Here is a 6,245-nt window from a genome sequence, read left to right as displayed (position 1 = left end):
TCGGTTGGTTGAGCCTCTGACTCTTGATTTCAGCTCAGATCATGATCTTAGGGTTGTGAGATTGAAACCCCCTCCCTCCCAGCAATCAGTGTCTGTGCTCAGCAGGAAGTCTGCTTGAGATTCTCTCTCCCTCTCCGTCTGCCCCTTCCCTGTCCTGTGCACACACACTCTCTCTAAATAAAATCTTAAAAAAATAAGAATAAAAATGTGTAACACGTAAACACGTAATACATTTATTTTTTTTGAATTAATAAATATTTTGATAATTAATTTTAATTCTAATATAGTAAATAGTGACAGATTTAACCCACATAAAGAAAAACTTTTCATTTTTCTCAACTTTTTAAAGTATGTGGAGTAGGTGGGTTTTTTTAATACATAAAGTATTTATTTTTTAAATATGCAAAGGAAGCCTTAGGGATAAAAGCTTTAAGAACTGCTAATTTAAAAAAAAATTGAAAACAATTTTATTTCCTAACAAAATCCTCATTATATAATAAGTACTGCCTATCCCCAAAATTTTTAAAATATAAAAAAGATAACCTTTCAATTTTATAAACAAACACAAAAATAAAATGTAACACAAGGAGTGTTACAATAGCTGTGAAACTAAAGACTAACCTAGTCTAGAAAAAGCCTTCAGAAGTAAGAGTTGAGAATCAGCTTAGAAAGTGAATCACTGTGTCTTTGTCTCCACAGCTAGGATCATAAAGATAATACTAACATTAGCAGCTATTAACTTTATTTCCATTTTATAATAAGGAAGGCAATAGAAGAAACATTGTTTCACAACCACCAAGAGATCAACAGTAAATATGGCAGTTTTTTGGAGGAGAAAGAGGTAAACGATATGAAAGAAGTTTTGTTATTTTGTGTTTTTTTTTCAGGTGATTAAAATAATTTATATTCATTACCATTAATGTGAGTTATTACATGTATTACACAGAAAAGAAGATTGTAGCAAGCTTAAGGTCCAACACCTAGTAAATACTGGAGCCAGTATTGAAAAACAATTAGATCTATGTCCAAGGTCTCTCCTTTTATCTTTACATTACATAATAATTTTGTCCTAACACATTAAAATTGCCTTATACTTCCCTGGCATATATAATGAATATTTGAACATTAAAATTTTAATCTCTTTATTAAAATTCTATTCTACATGTATTGCAAAGAATGTGGATTGTGCATTAGTGTTAAATTCATATTAATATGCATTGTGAACCTAAGCAAATGGAAAATCAATACATGTCAGTGACATACTACATACACACTCTATAAGGCTAGATTAGGTACTATTTACACAATACCAACAAACCTGTGAGGGGAAAATCAAAACTAATATATGACTGAGTGCTTAGGGAACATAAAATAGATTATAAATTTTTAAAAAGGATTTTGAATTCCACAAATATTCAGTGGGCTCTCATGGGGCACGTGGCTAATAATAAAAGGTACATTCTTGCAGTAGTACTAATAGGGTTGGACTGGATAGAGATAAGAACCATAACAGAAATATAAGCCCCAGGTTTCCCAAAGGTCTGATGAAAGTATTTTCAAATTCTGTACATCAGGAATCCCTTCTTAAAATGGCCTTCCTCCATCTGCCTTCCGTCACTAATGCTTGACACTCTTGAGTAAAGGAGCAGATTCTTATTCTGTCATCATATGTATGAGATAGTATAGTGTAAGAACAGAGTCTCCGGAATTTACGCTGGATTATACAAAGCTGCACTGCTTACTAACTGTGTGACTCTGGGCAACTTAACTCAACCATCTGTGTCTCAGTGTTCTTGTGGGTTGAAACTCGCATGGTAATGGTACCCATCTCGTACTTTTTACCTTATTAATGATAAATAACCCTGAGACAAGTTTAAACGACTTATATTTTCATATTAGCATGTGTTAATTGCTGCAGATACTTTTCTAGGAGCAAGTTTTGTCCAGAGAATATACAAGAATCAGAATTGAAAACTTTTATTTCTGAAGTAAGGGAAGATTATAGGAACATAGAGCATAGAATGAGTCCTCAAGAATAAAAGGGATTAAAAATGCATACATACATACATATATACATAGCTAATTAGTTGTTGCCTAATGAGCAAACACAGAACTACAGTGGCATACAATAGTAAATATTTATTTCTCACATAAACTTGTGGAGTTTAGATGATTTGATAGGGCCTGTTTGGGCTGTTCTGTTTAGTTGAGTTGGACTCTGTCTTGCATCTACAAACCAGCTAAGGGTTTGGTTATAGTCTGGATTTGGCTGGGATGCCACATCTTGGAACATCGATATGTTTGCCTGCTCCTGTGACCAGGTCCCTAACTCAAGTACATACTTTTCATGGAGATGTGCACAAGAAGAAGTGCAAGAGAGGAAGCCCGAGTGCTCATTTCAGCAGCACACATGCTAAAATTGGAACAATACAGAGTTTAGCACAGCCCCTGTGCAAAGATGACATGCAAATTCTTGAAGCAGTCCATATTTAAAAAAAGAGACAGAGAGAGGAAACCCCATCTCACAAGTGCTAGGTCTCCACGTCACATCTGCTAAGGCTGTCATTGGCCAAAGTAGATGTAGTATGTTGAATAGTGGTTGCTAAAAACATACACCCACATTTCAGAACCTGTGAAAGTGAGCTTATTTGGTAAAAGTGTCTTGCAGATATAACTGTTAAAGGAACTCAAGATGAGATCATCCTGGATTACTGTGGCTGGTGGGCCCTAAATCTAGACACAAGAGTACTTAGAGAGAAGAAGGGCAGACACAGACAAAGAGGAGAGAACCATAGAAAGATAGAGGCAGAGATCGGAATGCTTGAAGCCACTACCAACTGGAAGAGGCCAAGAAATGTTCTTCCCTAGAGGCTCTGGATGCAGTGTAACTCTGCTGACAACCTTAACTTGGGACTTCTGCCATCCAGAACTGGAGAGAATAAATTTTTGTTGTGTTAAGCCATCAAGTTTGTGGCAATTTGTTATGACAGCCCTATGAATCTACCGTAACAGGTAACACATTTGAACTTAGATTCAAGTAGTTAGCAAAGTAAGCACTGCTCACAGGCACTGCAACGTTATATGGACAAAGACTGAATACAGATAAATTTGAAGAATTGAGGTAATTAGTTCAATCCACTACCAGGACTCAGACCCAACTCTCAAGAAAATGAAGAAGCTTCATGACACTTGTGTTTTCTAAGTTTTATGAAACATTAAAAATAAACCACTATCATGCACTCACATGCTATTTCTTGTGATGTTATTTTGATTCATTACATGTTTGGTAAAAGACTCAGAGAGGTCCCCTGTGATCTCTGCCTCTTAGTGAATCACTTGTTTATTTTAATCTCCTTTCTTTAAATGTGGATGGTATCTGTGACTTGTTTCTAACCAACAGAATATGGCACAGGTGATAGGATGATACTCCCATGATTATGTTATGTATAAGACTTCATCTTGCCAACAGACTTACTCTAGAGATTTCTCCCTTGCTGGCTTTGAAGAATCCATGTTAGGAAGTTCACATATCAAGTTGCTGATGGAAGCCTTCAGGACCCGAGGGAAGCCTCTAGCTATCAGCCAGCAAGAAGCCGGGGAAGTTCTGCAAACACATGGCACTGAATTCTGCCAACAAACTGAGTAAGCTTGGAAATGTATTCTTCCCAGTTGAGCCTCCGGATGAGAACACAGTTCAATGACACACATTGCAGCCTTGTGATAGCTGGAGTAGAGAGCCCAGCTAAGCTGAGCTTAGATTCCTGACTCACAGAAACATTGAGATAATGAATGTGTGCTATTTTAAGCTGTTAAGATTGTAATAATGTATTAAGCAGCAATAAACAAATAATATAATATGAAAAGGGACATTTTCATATTTGTCAATCATAGATTAGTCTCAATATTTAGGGAATGAATCCAACATAAGCCACGGTTCTAAGATCTCTTTGTTTCTAAATCTGGCAGTGTAATTTAAATAAAAGTTATGGTGATGAACTTTGAGCATATGCGGTAAATGAGTACAACAGTAGAAAACTGCATCCTATGAAAAGGGGAATTTATTTTTGGCAGTGAACAAAGAGTTGGATAAAACAATTAACTCCCTTTGTAAATCTAGAGATTTTTTTTCAGAGGGGAGGGGGTAGTAGATTCATTTTGTACTGCTCTGGAGAGAAATGCCATGACTAATGAATGGAGATCATAAAAATGCAGTTAACTTTCTAAGTAACTAAATGTGGACAATTAGAGAATAGGCTACCAGGTAGAATGGTGAGTTTTTTGTTCCTGGAGAAATTTACACAAAGGTTGAATGAAAGCCTATTCCTGATATTATGGGGGGGGGGATGATAGATAGGTAGATAGATGATAGATGATAGATCGATAGATAGATAATAGGTAGATAGATAGATGATAGATGATAGATCTATCCATGTATAAATGGAGGGCTAGGTAGGTGGATAGTTGGATAGATGGAGATATAATATAAACGGACTGATACATGGAGAGATAGAGGAGAGTTGGATGGATAAATGAACAGATATAGCTATGATTAGAAATTATACAGATTGACAGAAATGATAGATGATAGATAGATAGATAGATAGATAGATAGATAGATAGATAGATAGATATGAGATAGATGAGAGATGGAGAGAAATAGCTGGATAAGGGAAGAAGTAGATGAATGGATGAATAGAGGGCTGGGTGTAGGGATAGATGGATAGATAGATGGACAGATAGCTAGCTAGACACAGACAGATAGATTCATGGACGCATAAATGAAGTAGATTGAGTTTTTCTCAACCCTCTTCTTCCTTGAGTCCTAAAAAATTTCAAATGTTTTTTTCACACTGATATCTTGCCTCAGGGATGAAAATACTTTGAGTAGTGGAAACTTCTTTGCTAAAAGCATTAGAAGTATGCTATATACTGGGAGCAAGGGGGAGTGAGGGCCCACTTATCAATCAATCTCATGCCTCTCAATGGTTGATATATTTCTTTTCTAGACTAATTTGTTTGTTGGATGGTGAGTGAATTACAAGCAGCACACGTTGGAATGCTTACTCTATCAAAACAGAAGTCAGCTGCTTTCTCCAGCAATGGCTGATGCCAGCTGGCTAAAGAATGGCATTGGCTCCAGCTGTGTTTTGAAGCTACACATTTCATGTTTTACAGTCCAATCAGATGCACTGGCACTGAATGAAATGGGTCCAGAAAATACAAGAGAGGATGAAATGAATAGGAAGAGGATAATGCTATGTAGTGAAATAAATTTTAGTCAGGATTCGAGTTAATCGGTCATATTACGCACAAATATTCACGGTTAATAATGTGAAAGCATTATTTCAGTTTCTATGAAGTCTTTCATATGTAGATTTTAGTTAAATATATATATTACATATATTCATAAACAAGTTGTGCAAGTAAGAAAAAATATGAAGAGATGTCATCTTTGGATTTCTCTCGTTTGGATTTTAGCCAATTATTCTTGTATTTCTTTAGGATTTAAATAATGCATTCAAATTTTAATTTTACTTGATGTTACAAAAACAGAGTGGCTTTTAGATTTTGAGTAAGTAAATATTAAAATAAAGTGTATATGTCGACCAACTCTTAATTATTTCAATACTCCAAAGTTTCATTCATCTACTTAAATACTGAGCACCTACTATGTGCCAGGAACTAGAATGAACATATTATAGAACATGAACATGTTATATATTTTTTATTTATTTATTTTTTTTAGAACATGAACATGTTATAACTATCACTCTTAGGAAATCACAAGCTGAAAGGCGACATAGGAATAAATATTAATAATAAATATTAAATAGAGGATTTTACTATATGATAAAGCCTCAAGGGAAGGGAATAATCAATTCTCTTTTGAGACTGGCAAAAATTGGTTAGAGAAAGTACTTTTGGCATGCCCTCTAGCATAAGTAGGAATGATCATGAAGAGAAAAGAAGAATGGTAGAAGGGATGCCAGGCCAGGGAGGCAGCCTGATGAATATTGAGAGATCACGGTGATTTGGGAGGAAAAGTGAGTAAAATGGTGTATCTTCTTGCCCAGGGAAGAAGAGTCAGTTGTACAGATGTGAAAAAATCATTTATTACTTTCTCATAGTATTTTCTGCATCTAAGGTAAAAGAGCTATATAGTCATGTGTTTTGTGTTGTGTCTATATTTCTTTCTTTTTTTTTTTAATTAAAACTGAACCATTAGAAAAATGACACCTAGAAAT

The 6,245-nt window shown here is 35.3% G+C and overlaps 1 non-coding gene across 1 annotated transcript; it reads left to right on the top strand.

The window, feature by feature from the left end:
* The first annotated feature begins 2,389 nt into the window (after positions 1-2,389).
* On the top strand, positions 2,390-2,493 carry LOC112836138 (U6 spliceosomal RNA). Its single transcript, XR_003211395.1, has one exon. It is a non-coding gene; the product is annotated as a U6 spliceosomal RNA (small nuclear RNA).
* Positions 2,494-6,245: the final 3,752 nt, after the last annotated feature.

Source organism: Callorhinus ursinus, unplaced genomic scaffold (assembly GCF_003265705.2).
Source record: "Callorhinus ursinus isolate GAN/ISIS: 27379988/994484 unplaced genomic scaffold, GSC_fseal_2.0 scaffold4, whole genome shotgun sequence".
Lineage (NCBI taxonomy): Eukaryota > Metazoa > Chordata > Mammalia > Carnivora > Otariidae > Callorhinus > Callorhinus ursinus.
The sequence above is the reverse complement of the archived record's forward strand: the minus strand, read 5'-3'. Positions and strand labels throughout refer to the sequence as shown.